General features: G+C 43.6%; 1 protein-coding gene across 5 annotated transcripts in view; it reads left to right on the forward strand.

Annotated features, from left to right (window-relative positions):
* The window catches only part of PC (pyruvate carboxylase), a 2,561,538-nt gene that overhangs the window by 918,820 nt on the left and 1,628,252 nt on the right, over window positions 1-14,466 (forward strand). The gene's annotated exons all lie outside the window — the stretch shown is intronic.

Here is a 14,466-nt window from a genome sequence, read left to right on the forward strand (position 1 = left end):
GGGTTTGCATGTACTATTGGTTCAAGAACCCAGAGGGGTCCTGCCCATGGTTCTTTGATTAGACACAGAATAAAGAGGTAAAAACATGGCCTTTCTTTCATTCACAATGTTTTGAGTGTGGTGGTTCACATCAAAGGGAAACAAAAGCTGTGTCAGGTTGCAATGTAGAAATCTTTGCCCCTCATGTGATTTATCAGTAAGGCAATGCTGTTTTTGGGATGTATTGCCTAACATTTTGGCCTTCAGATGGAATAAGGCACACACAGCTGTTTTTCAAGGCAGTGCAGAACTTTGTGATATTTCAGAGGAAACAAAGAACAATTGCAGGGCCATCTTGAATGCTGTGCGCCTTTCAGTATTTGGATGACAGAACAGCAAATGTAAAGCCGTTCTGTATGCAGGTCATTTTCTTATGATTCAAATGAAAGGAATGCAAATGCAGAGCCATTCTTTGGGTGGCAGTGTTCAATGCTTGCCACACGCGTGCCAGGAAGACAAAAGCACAGCCGTTTTTGTTGCACTGTTTAAAGGCAGTTTTTAGGTGAAGGGGATTTCTGCTTAGGGCCTTAAATGCACCCCACATGGTTCTCCTTACGAGCTGCTCATCCACCCACCATTTTTTATATGAGCCAATTGTAGGTTTTAATTCTCCAGGCCTTTTTAGTCTCACTGTTTGTGTTTCAATATTGGAGATCACTAGATTTTTTTGTATCAATTTTTGGTTTCATTCTGAGATTTGTTTTTTCAGTGTACTGGCTAGAATTTCGAGCAGTTGACTCTTGCTCCAGTTCTCCGAAGTGCTCTGCATTGGTGGCCATCATGTTCCTTCTGTTATCACTTGTTTTCTTATCTACAACGCTTGCTCTTCCTAAGCTTGGGTCGTTTCTAATGGGCGAGTGTCTTCTGTTTGTCAGTCCTTCATTTTTGACGAGCTCTCTGCTTTTTATTCTGGCTCAATTCAAGCAACCATTGCCTTTTTTCAGATTAACCTTGGATTTCATGTCCCGTTTCCATTTTGTTTCCAAGTTTATATTTCAATGTTGTGATTTAATTTCCTGCCAGCACCAATGCCTTGATGATATTTAAGGAGTCCATTTGATTTGCTTTATTACCCACCTTCCTTGATGTATCTCAAACTCTTTTATCCTTGTTGAGTGTGTCTCTTACGGTGGTCTGACATCTGCCGGAGTGTCCCGCGGTTAATTATGCAGTCTCACTCAACTGAGTCCTTTCCCCCCAAGCAAGGTTGCACACAATAAAGCACTTTTGATTCCGTTTACTTTGGTGAGGCTTCCAACCCGTCTCGCACCCAACCAATACGCTGTGCCACCAATGGATTTAGGAACCAGGCAGTATGTAGTAAGAATATAGATTTTTTTTTTTTTTAAAGGTTTGACAAAATGCTAACAGCCAACATCAGCCACCAATGCTGTGGCAACACCCAATATCACAACAGGAACTCTATTATTCAAACAACACAGATGGAATTTCGATACATGCAGTAACACAACAGATTTAATTTCGATTTAACCAATGAAAAACATTCACACTACAATACAGGGTCCACAGAAATGACTTAATTTGAAACAATACTTTTCTCCTAGCATCCCCCACCCGGCAGGCCTCAATTAAATGACCCCTTTGATTTAAAGGCAAGGTGCAGGGAGTGGTAGCACAATGGAAACATTGTTTTGGTTACTTATTTAAAAAGGCACTGTTTGGGAAGAGAATTCAATGGGAACAAAACTCGTTTTGTGCTTGTTAGTAGGAATGCAATATTAAGGAAAGGAATAAAATGGGGAAAATCGTTTTTCAACTTTGATTTAAAAGGCATGGTTGGAAACATAGGGACTCGAATGAAAACCGTTTTTCAACACACATGAAAATAAAAGGCAGGACTTTGTAATTTGAGGTCACAGAAAAATGAAAACAGGAACATTTAGTTTTGTAACACAAATACAGATGAATGGGGAATTTCGTTTTGTAGCATGCATAAAGATGAGATGCAACACTTTATATTTCTGATTTTAAATGAATTGGAACATTCGTTTTGCAACAGGCCTTGATTTGAAAGGCAGCGTAGAAGATTTATTATTCTGGGATTATGGACACCCCCGACCCTTTTTATATAGAAGTGAAGCATTTCAGAAACAGCCAACCAAGTCTTTATGGGCTAGACCGGCTCTAACCCACTAGGCATGAGCTTTGTTAGTTTCGAATTCTAACAACACTCATCCCGTGATGTTCTGCATGGGAATTAATTGATTTACTTTAATCAAATGTGCTAAGTGTCTACAAAGTTTCTCCCCCTCCCCACAATTAAATGGAAAGGATTAAGACAGGCAGTCCCCAACACAATGCAATTTCAACAGAGGGGTGGTTTCCTATGGGGAAATAAGTTCAATGAGTTGTAATTGTGTGAAGGGCCTATCCAGCCCCCCCACTCACTAATGGAAAGGGATAAGGGCAGGTGGCTCCCCCCACAATTGATGGGATATCTACTTACATGGGAGCTCTATGCACTTTGCTCAGGAAGCCCGCCAGATTTTCTAGGACCCTTTTGGTAGGCAGCTCACACCAGGCCTCTCCCAGAGCAAGGTCCCTCCAGACAGGGCTCTCTCAGATAGGGCTTCCAGCTTTCTGGCAAGGCTTCCCTGATGGACTTGGTAGCTCTCCTTGCCTATGTGCTAGTGGTTCCTAGCTATAGTCGAGCAGAAGGCGGTCACCCTTTTATTGGGCCAGTGACACTGCAACCTGGTCATAATTCACAGTGTCAGGATTGGGTAACTTGCTCCCTTCACCTCCCATCAACAGGCCCAGTGGCTGCTGATAGGACAGAAGTTGGGAGATATGTATAATCTAGGCTGAGGGAGGAGAATAGATGCATCGTTTCAGTTTCTAAGTCTTTAGTTCTGAAATAGCTCATAATTTAATAACTCCCTTCATCTTTCAGATAACCCAATGAGATATATATATCTGGGTTCTATATTTTACAGCGAATCAGACCATGCTCATTTTAGTTCCGCACGCCCTTCCTGCGCGGAGCTACCTTTTTTTTGCCTTTTTCTGCTGCGCTGAAATAGCTACAAATGGGACAATTTCCGATTTTTAAACCTTATTTTCATGATCTGCCCCTATCAACCTTCCCATTTCTCAGGTGTATGAAAATGGCAGAATCATAATTTTTCAGATAACTTAAATTATGTACATCAGAAAATTTTCATTTTTACAGGGTCCCAATTGGTTTTTCCTCTGTTTAATTTGAAACAGGGGTGGGCTCCATAGGACACATGCTGCTCCTTTTATTTAGGAAAAACTGTATTCAATCTTTAATCAATGGCAGGTCATGAAATGCATTAGTAAGTTTAATTTTTTCTTTAGACATGTGACCAGCCATCTGGTCTATCTGTATTTATCTTAACATTTTCTTCTGCTTGGCTTCAAATCCTTGTTCTGTGCTTAATGTACAGTTTCTGGGAAGCTTGACCTTAAGGTCACTTCTGCAGGACATGTTATCAGCAACAAATTGACAACCAGACATTCTTCTTGCTAGGCCCAGCTCCAGCAGGTCTGGAGTTCGGATTTCAAAAGGTCTTTGTTCAGAGCTAAATGCACTTTTTATGGGCAACTTTAAAGGTTGTTTCTGTTGGTTGTGGTATCGGAAATTCACCACAAATGCAATCTTTCTTTATATAGTTAAGCCTATGTTTGAGACCAGTCCTTCATCCCTAGCATTCATCAAATCAAAGGGCTGCGAAGCCAGGATCCATATGCACTATTCAGTTCACATGTCAATGGTGGATTTCAGATTAGAGCGGAAAACGATGGGCATTTTACCGTTCTGAAAGGCTATCCTATTACATTAAACTACTGAATGCCTGTATCTTTCCATGCTGCACCAGGGCCTGTTGCCCAGCCATACAATCTTTTCTTTATACAATATTCGAACAGGGGGCAATGAAACAATTTCCTGCATACAAAATAGGCCATAGTTACACAAGGAAACAATATTCAAATCTACACCAAACGAAATAGGCCTTTCCATGTCCATGCTGTAATTTTTAGATGATGAACTTGGGTCTTTTTCCTCCTGATGAATGTAATGTCCTTCACATTATATCTGAATTGCAAAGCCCTTGTTCCTTTTTTTAGTTTCCCAAATGCACAACAATTTCTTTTCATTCCATGTGCATTGCTGCAGTATTTAATCTGTCCATGTGTACTGTATTTCTTTAATATACAGTTGAAAGGCCAGAGTATCCCTTCGGTATTGTGCACCCATAGGCCATGATTTACCCTTTAACTGTCAGTTTATATGTGAAAAGTAAGTGCCTTTCTCCACTTGTGCACTTGTCTATTGACGAGAATTTAACTAGGCCCATTTCTTTCCATGTCACATGGCCTTGAATCAGAAAAAGTGGTGATTTGGACTGGTCTGCATTTTCCAATGGATAGCACCAGCCAGCTCCACTCTTAAATACTGGCCTGGCCTCTTTATATCTGACATTCAGGGGCTATTTTTTTACCCCACAAGTGATAGTTTTGGAAGTAAACTTCATGGCGATCGCTCTAGCATGCCAAAAAAGAGGTCCCATGATGCTAGCAGGAGATGCATAACCAAGCAAACGTGGTGCGTGTCTTCACTCCTTCTTTTACTGAATGAGTCAACTGCACCACTGTCAAACAATTGTAGGTGGGTTGACTCATGCCAGACTAGGATAGTGCTCCGTTTTGTCTGCAGTTCAGTTGTTCTCAGAGTTGTGCATTTTCTGCCACGATGCCCTCCTGATCTACTGCAAGACCTGGAAAAACATATTTACTTATGCACTGAGCTTGCTTTTTGAAAGGCCTAAAGCCTGCCTACGCAATTTTGAGCGCTTGATTCACCACACATTGTCTAGTGGAAGATCTGGAAAAGGAATGCTCACTTTTCAGCATTGCATTTATCACATACACAATGTCTACTGGACGCCTTGCAATAGCAATCTGCACAGACATAGATCGATGCTGGATACTAAACAGTGAAACAAAATTTCACTTAGTGCATTTTACTGGTCCACGTTAAGTCCCCACTGTGACCTTCGCAGCCTCATTAAGGGGGAACATGTGGCAAATGTGAAATATTTCAGTCATGAGTGAAATTGGAAGGAGCATTAACAAGATTCCAGATATGGAATTTGTTAAGGTGCATACATTGCTTTTTGGTCTTTTATTTCACTCCCGCTTTGTCCTTCTAACAGCTGCCCACACTCTGTCGGGCACTAGTAATTACTGCAAAGAAACCCTACCCTGTGCTCACAGAACGTCACTTTAACAGTTCAGAAGGTGTTCCCTCCAGAATCTGGCACTGTGCATTAGGGGTGCTTGTGCAAATACCTAATGTCACTACATGTACACGGGTCATTGGGGAGATTTACTGGCAACAGTAGGGAGTTTTGGATACAATATGTGGGAGATTTGCGGAGAACATTTGAGAAACATTCATAATTAAAGTGAATAGGTGAGATTTGTGGAAAATCGAGTACATTTGGAATACATGAAGGAGATACCATTAAGGAGGTAAGTTGAGTGATCCGTTGAGGTGTGAGTGAAATGCCTGTAGGACACAGATTAAAATCCCTTAACAGCAGACTTTATTGTCATGAACCTCTTGCGTTCTGATACCATTTAGTTCTTGGGTTTGCAACCTATGGCTCTCCATGTGCTTTGGTCTACAACTCCCATCAGCCCTAAAGAGCATAGTCTGTGGTAAGGGGTCATGAGAGCCATAGTCAAAGGCATCTGGAGAGTTGCAGGTTAAAGACCCCTTATTTAGTTAATTAACATGTTCTTAAAAGCTTAAGAAAATTGCGCAATTCTCCAGCATTGGATCTTTCACAGTCGCATACTGTTGGAATCTTCCCTGTCGTCAGGCTGGGAATCCTCAGTAAGACTGATTAGTTTCATTGAAACCAGAAACTGCTTTCACTTTAGTGTTCTGAGTTGCTTTGGGTTATTTACCCTATAGCCTATAGTCACTTCCTCTCTTTGCTCCACACCTGGAGGCCATTATCCGATAATTTCTTTTGTGTTGGGGAGTCCACTTCAAAGATCTTTTTATTCAATGCTTTCAGGCAGAATCATTGCCCTGCTTTATTTACACCATAATTTCAAAGCTTCAGATACGTACTTCATTATTCTGGGATTTAGAAGTGCTTGCACCCTGCTGGTCCTCCCCTGCTCGGGACATAGGCTCAGATGTGTTCTTCCAAGGTTGAGCTGAGTGAGGTGTCCCTTCTACCCCTCACCATAACTTATTCCAAGGCCACGATCTGTTCCACCTGCAAATTGAAAAACACCTATGTGGAGCGGCAGGCTCCAAGTGTCTGTCTGTACGCAGACCATAATCTGGGTTTCTAGTCCATCTGCCAGTCTTTCCCGAACAAGACCCTCGAGGACAGACACTGGTGGCTTATGGGTTGCCTGGATGAAGGTAGTGTGGTCTGCGACTCCGCTTTTGTGAGGGGTTGTGCCTCTCTGTGCGGGAGCAGACCCACAGAACGTGCTCCCTCTTCAAAGAGTTTGAGATTGCACAAAGGATGTTTCTGAGGAGAAAGGGTTAAAGGGGATACCACTGGTACTTTGCCAGGCTATTATAAGCCTACTCTGCAGCCAAAAGCTTTGCTACACAAACCGTCCACCTTGATGACTAAGCTGTTGACGACACCAGTCTACGAAACCCTTGAAGAGCTTGTCCTCGAGCTATCCTCCACTACTTGGTCAACCATCTGGTTTAAACCTTGCATCCCATCGATGTTCCAGTGGATTACCTCCTTGACAACGGTTCACTTGTCTGTGACCTAGTCTTTGTGCTCTATCTGCCCTTTATGCTCCTACTCCACTAAGGTCACCCAAGAAGCCTGAAGAACCCCTCTTCACGGTGCAGCCTTATGTCCTATCTAGCTCGTCCGTGCATTTCAACATTCCTTCTGAGGAAATCGACACTGACTTTGAGGGCCACAAGTTGTGTTTTCCAAAGAATAGTTTCATAGCCTGCCTCCAGTGCAGTCCCTGCCCCCTGCACCCGCACTGCCTCCAGTGAACCTTCTTGGACCTTCACAGATATGATTTCAGGCAAACTACTTGTCATGGACATTTTGTCCACCCTTAAAATTCTTGTTTCAGGATGCCGGTCGGGATCCATGTCATCCCTTCACCTCTGGACCCCAATGCCTGTTCGGACGTCCCGACCTTGGGCTCCATAGCACCATCAGCATCCATCTGCCCCAGAGAAACAGCCACATCTTGACATCTCCACGCACCCCGATTCACACGAGGATGCACACTCTGATATGGCGTCTACTTACTCTTCAAGTATCAACAAGTTTAATCATCTAGTACTGGCAGATGGTCACCCATAAGAGCTCCCACCAATGGACTCCCCTATGGATAAAATTGGTGCTTTCCACTCCAGCATGTCTAATGCTGCCAAAATGTTTGATCTCCTCCCCACTGAGCAAAGAAAGGAAGGTTCCTTTAACAGCAGAGGGACAAGTCCAGGAAGACTGTACTCTTTCCCGATCTAGGTGAACATTTTGGAAGACGTGCTCTTCCAAAAAAGGACTATTTTGATATTGCCCCAAATGCTTACGCATTTAGCATAGTCCTGATTCGAAAGGATTGTGTCCTCCGACGTATTCCTTATCTTTGATAATTTGTCTCCAGCTTGCAAACTGGAGACGAATTATCAAAGATAAGGAATACGTCGGAGGAACCTCCCATCGAAAGAACGTTACCAGGTAAGAAGTAACTTGTTCTTCTGTGGTATCTGCTGCAGCCAGCAAAAGCTAGGCTTATCCTTCCTAGTCATATTCCGTCGCTCCTGAAAAGCAAGGTAGACCTCTTGATACCCTTGGCAAAACAATAAAGTTCCACAATGGCTACCACAGTCAAGACTGCAAATTCACTTGCCAGCCTAGACACATATGACTGCGAACTGTGGTTCAAGATTGGTCCCATCCCAGACGACAAGAGGCAGGAGGTGTTTGCACTACTTGGAGAAGGCAAATCCGCTTCAGACCATGCCATTATGGTGGCAGTTGAAATCACCGACACAGGTTTCCACCAGATGGGCAAGAGTTCTGTCATACGATGCCAAGGCTGGCCGAAAGCTCCACATTTCAAGCCAGATTTGCAGGCAAAGGTTGTCGATATACCCTTTGATGGGATGGATCTTTTTGGCTGGAAGGTCGATTATTCATTCCAATCCATCAAAACAGATATGAACACAGCCCGGTCCTTGTGCACTTATACCACATAGACCATTTCAGTAATTTCATTCGAAGCAGCAGCATTTCTGCAGGTCTGGCAGAGACTACTGCTCCCAAACGTACAAGGGCACGTCTAATGCATCAGGTGAGCAATAAAAAGCCTGGGCGCAATCTAAAAGGCACCCACAGGCACTGCAGTACCTCAGTCCAAATGCTACTCTGGCAAGCAGGCTTAACACCTGCTCAGCACTCGCATCCTGCTCAGCACTCACATCCTACTCAGTAGTCCAGTGGGAGGACAACTGTCTTCATTTCTGCCTCAATGGAGACTAAGAACTATGGACAAGTGGTTAGTATCAATAATCGACCGGGCCATGCCTTTTAAATTGTTTAAAGACTGCCAGTCACACCACCAACCACAAATACTTGAAAACACCTTCACAAGCTTCAATCGGAGGTATGCTCGCTCTTCTCCAAAGGGGCTATAGAACATGTGCTGTGCTCCCAGCAGAATAAAGGTGTGTATTCACAATACTTCCTGGTAAGAAAAGTCAGAGAGCTGGAGACCCACTCTCGACCTGCGATTTCTGAAGAAATTCCTCTGTTCCCAAACATTCCAGATGGTCATGCTGCAAAAGATCCTCAGCCAACAGCTGAAGGGAGATTTTCTGATGTTCCTCGGGATGGAGGATGCTTATTTCTACGTCTGCATCAACCAGTCCTCGCAAATCCCTGCACTTTGTAGTGCCAGGCCACCATTCCAATTGAAGGTCATCTCTTTTGACCTCTAATGTACTCGAATGTGTTTACCAAATGCCTTGCCCTGGCCACAGCACATCTCAAAGTCAGGAATGTAAGTCTAGCCATATCTGGATGATTGGTTGATCAGTGCACACTCGCTCCAGGTAGGCCTGCATCACACGGGCACCAAAGCCTGTCTTACATGTTTGGGCTTCTCGCCCAATTACAAGAAATCATCCATGATGTTGACACTGTAAATGCTGTTTGTGTGAGCACACCTGGACACATTGCCGCCCCATCTGCCAAGAGGGTTAAGTCTATGTTCTCCAATGTTCAAGCATTTTCCAGACTACAGGTGGCCTTGGTCCGAACACTCAAGTCCCCCAAAGGCATGAGGTCTTGATGCATCACACTTATCAACCATTGCAGGCTCCACATGTGCCTTCTGCAAGAATTCCTAGAGGGCCGCTGGGATCAAATCTCCCGTCACTGGGATGACGGATTGTCCCATATCAGTCCAATTTACAAAACACGGCTCTTATGGAGCACTGCCACCAATCTCCCTGGTAGAGTACCCTACACAGTCCCACCCCATCAAGTGACTGTAACAACGGACGCATTCATGCATGTTTTGGGAGCCCACAACGTCGGTCTGCACGGTCATGGCCTTTGGTCAGTGGGAAACAAATCACTCCACATTGGCATTCTGGAGGTCCATGCAGCGTTCTCGGTCTTCAAATCTTTCCTGCTGCAGCTCAAAGGGAAAGTAGTCTGGGTGTTCATGGACAATACGACAACAATGTTCTAAATCTGGAAGCAGGCTGTCACCAAATCTCTCATCCTCTAAAAATGCTGTCTCTATGGAAATGGACTCTGGCACAGAACATGTTCCTGTCCCCTTTTCGCCTACCAGGCATACAGAACTCAGTGGCTGATTCTCTCAGTAGGTAGCCCCTCTCCTGCCACAAACGGGGACTCCTCCAGGACCAAGTGTTTCAGACTTTGGGCAGGCCAGAAATTGACTTTCTTGCCACGAAGAGCAATGCCATATGAGACTCATTTGCCAGTAGGATTCCTCATCCGTCCAGCCTAGGGGACACCTTCACATTTCCTCATGTATGCTTTTGCACTGTTTGTACTCACACAAAGAGTCCTCCATAATGACAAACAGCAGTGCGGCATCTTCCTCCTCCCAGTTTTACAATATGTCGATACATGATCATGCTTGGTACTGCTTTATAATCTATTCCAACAGCATGTGAATCTATCAAAGAGACGATGCTTTAGAAGGAATAAGTTACCTGCAACTCCAGTGCTCCAGCGTTGGTGTCTTTCATAGATTCACATGTGACCCTCCCGCCAATTCCTTTTCGGGTATCTTTCCTGAAGATTTGGGACTTGTTAAACCGAGTGTTACCTATGCTTTTATGCCCAGGAGCGGGAAAGATCCTCTGGAAAATGCTCTTTTCTCAAAAATCAATTGCAGGGCTTTTTTGGGAGATATTTTTGAGATCTTCTCAAAGGTAGACCTAATTATCACTTAACTGCTTTTTGATTTATTTTTTAGTATGCAAGGTATTGCTTTGGATCCAATGCACCCCTCTAGTGGTCATTGATAACTGCTTAGTTTTGTATTATGATCATGCCCTTGATTTGTATGCCATGCATTTGGCTAAATATCTTACCTAGTTTTCAGATTAATATATTGTTGTAAATAGCTAATACATTTGTCTTAATTTTTTGGAACTTTAAGACCATACCAACCTCTATTTTATTTAGTGGGCTGCTTTTAGAATTGCGCTTTTTAACACTCCAGCACCATTGGTGGACGCTGCACTCAAGGGTGGTCCAGTGATGGTTGTTAGCAGTTCATGGTGCACCTCTGCTGGGACTCATTCACCTTATTTGGGATTTACCCATGTGTTCTCGATTCTACAAGCAGAAAACCGTCAAGAACGGGACCTTCCCTCTGAGGGTGTTTGTCTCATCGGAAGGACAGGGCGCAAAGCTCAGTAGCCTGGTATCTGGGCTCGCTGGCCTCCCCTCTGATGGGCTGTGATCTGTAATTCAGTAATTATAGATTGGACGTGGACTCATTTTCTCGCCTCTGAGCAGAAGCTCCTGCTCCGCATTCCAGTAGGTTTAATTTCGACAGTTTGTTTAAATGTAGCTGCTCACGCACAAACACATTTTGGTAAGCAGCAATTACGCTCTTCAGCTCATCCTTTAAGAATATAATTGGGCAGTAATTGCCCACAAAGAAAATTGCGCTTAGCGAGCAGGAGGAGAGTAGGAGGCTTTCTGAGTTATCTTGTAGGTTATCAATACAAGTGAGATCTCGAACTATACTGAAAATATTCCTGCTTCTTTTGGGCGTTTCGACTTGCTCGTGTTTCTACAGAAAAGTAGATGTGCGCAGCTATAGCTAGTGTTGGCTTTGTACTGGCAGGAGGGCAGACCGCACGCCAAGTCGATCCTATGACTGGCGACCGCTAACATGGTAACGTATACATCATACACACAAAATAAATGCAAACTCCAAATAATTTACTCGGATAATAAAGAAGCTACAACTTTCATTTTGATCACATCCGATCCTATATTCAAAATTAGAGGAAAATAATTAGTTAATTGGTTTGCATCCCCAGTTTTAATGAGTGATTAAAACTGCCCCGAACTTGCCTGGGGGTTTCTCCTTTGATGGCTTCAGAGGGATCTCCTATTTCCGAGAGTTAGTCACCCACACCACCCCTGGGTGGCGCTCCATTACTAGCTGGGCCCCACTGCCAAATCCTTGTTATAGGCTATGCCATTTACTCGGGGTGGAGGGGAGAGGAGGTGCCATGACTTATTCCATTTTATGTTTGTTGCCCATACTGCCTCTGCCCAAAATAACCTTTTGAGTTGGTGCCACCAGATTAATCTCCCAGTGCCAACACACCCAGTCCGCTTCGCGAGGCTTGGCGCTTCTCACGTTCCCCACAAATGAGCTGCACCCAAACTACCATTACTGCAAAATCCTATGTACACCACGCCACTCCCATGGAACTGCTTGCGTGGCTGCTAGCTCTTCCATTGGGACACCCCAGGGTTTATCAGACCCTCCACAGTGGTGTCCCTGTGGTAACCGGTTTAGGGGGTGCGCATAGCACTTTAAGCAATTGAAATGTCAGCAACCCACCTCCCCCTCTTAATCATCTGTTTTAGCAATTATTCTTTCGCAACGTCCGATGCAGAGAAGATCCTCCAAAATGTTTTCACTTTTCTTCCGCCAAACCACAGTCCTGCAGACAGTTGTTTGGTACTTGGAGTGTGAATGGGTCACAATGCGCCTGCAGATTACCTTCGAGATATTCCTTCAACGCCCTAACTGGGCACACTGCCTCCTCGACAATAACGCCTATCTTGACCTGTGCTCCTTTCCTGCTCTGTGTTTGATACTGGACTTAATCTTCTTCCACCATGCCTTGCTCTCTGCATCACCCTTGATGTACCCCCCCCGCTCCTTTGGCCACGGTCAGTTAACTCACTCGGGTGGCTCCAAAGAAGGCCAGTGAAAAAGTGCATTTCAGCAACATAGTTCCCAACGTGCTTGTGGAAACTGCCCTGAGGTTTGCCTCTAAACATATTGAAGTTTGCACAGCGGTGTCGTTCATCTTTCCCAGTATCTTTCTATGTTAGAGGGAGGGGGTTGCACACTAACTTTATGGCAGCTCATGCCCTCTAATTTAATCCTCCACTGCATGTGTATCCCGTGCAGTTGCCACATCGTAGGTGCTTTAGAATCTGATCACACATGCTACCAGGTTTTCGAAATTGAGGGGAGCTGGGAGCTGTTTAGCTGCTCGTGACCTAAAGGCGGCCGATTAGCCCGACACCAACAGCTAGCAGGAGCTACTTTTGTCTCCCCACGCCAACTCATGCTGAACACACACCTATGTGAATTGAACTCTGTTTGGGACAATCTATTAAAAACGTTGGGATGAGTCTATATGACATTTAAAACATTAGGGGGGTCATGAATAATGGACAAAGGGATATGTTTGCATCTTATGTGGAAGTTAGATCTGCGGAACGCTAAGTACTACTGGTTCCCCAGTGGTAGCTCCAGGTCACTGGTTAATGCTGTATACATAGGAGTTGCTTTTAGCTTCTGCTTATCAGATCTTAATTTAGATCCCTGACTACTATGGTTGAACATGAATTCTGCATTGTAGCATACTAGGGCTGGGTGATATGGACCAAAAGTCATATTTTGATATTTTTGGGCTGATTGGTGATATACGATATCTAGCTCAATATCGTTTGTGGGTTTAAATGCTCAGTTGTAAGACAGCTACATGTGAGATGTCACAAACACCTTTTATTTATGAGACATTGATCAAAATAAAGTGCAAATACAGGGTCCCTTTTCCTGTTTGTGAATATACACAGATGTGTAAATATCAAAATGTAAATACAAAAATTGGAATATACAAAGCTTAAGTCAGTGTAATCACACAGGTAAATGCAAGTCCCACCCCCAGTCAGTATTTTTCGGCAACAATGAATAATCAGAATCAGGAAACATCAGCATCCACAATGAAGGGTTAAAAAATGAGTTTTAAAATATCCCAGCAGCTCTTCAAGGTAACAAGTGTCGGCGGCAAAAAAGGCGTGCTCGCAACAACTAGTTAAATATCTATATATATATATATATATATATATATATATATCTCTGTTAATGTTTTCTCCTATATCGATTTTTGAAAATATATCAACATTTTTGAGGGCGTACCCAAGTATTTTTGAGGAGGTAACTAACATAATCCAATCTGGAAACTTAATCTTTATTCTGTGTTGTGAAAGGAAATACTAGCTCTTCACCTTGTTTGTCAGCCTATCCATGGATATTCTGGACTGTAAGAAGCTATTTGAGTATTGCCAATGGACTAAGATTATTAAACCATTGCTTGCTTGATACATTTATATTCAAGGCAACCAACACATGCGTTTTAGTTATGGCTTCCAGAGGCGTGTTTGTGTCAATGAACAATTAGTGTAACGAGAATTGTCATTGATCGTATGTTCAAAGCATGAACATGAAGGCTTTACTTGTTCATTTTCTTGCTTCCCTTGTGATACTGATCAAAAGAGGCGTGATCCATGCTTGCTTGACGTCTGTGGGTACTGACAGGTCATTAAACAACGCATTTACAAACTTGGTAATCAGCGGGGTCAAGTGACTGGGCACATGCTTTTACTATATTAGCAGGGCAGATATCGCCCCTACAACTGGTGCATTTTATCCTGCTTAATATACCCAGAATTTCTGCTTCAGTCACCTCGAAAGCTAAAAGGATTAATCAGGGGTGACTGGTGTTGAACTTGAGCAGAGAGAGATGGTGGATTCAATTGGGCAAGCCTGGTTTCAATATCCCCTTTGATCATGGAGATCTTACTGGCCATAGGCTTTTCAATTTGGGTGCACCAGTCT

Source organism: Ambystoma mexicanum, chromosome 2p, assembly GCF_040938575.1.
Source record: "Ambystoma mexicanum isolate Mex_15411 chromosome 2p, UKY_AmexF1_1, whole genome shotgun sequence".
Classification (NCBI taxonomy): domain Eukaryota; kingdom Metazoa; phylum Chordata; class Amphibia; order Caudata; family Ambystomatidae; genus Ambystoma; species Ambystoma mexicanum.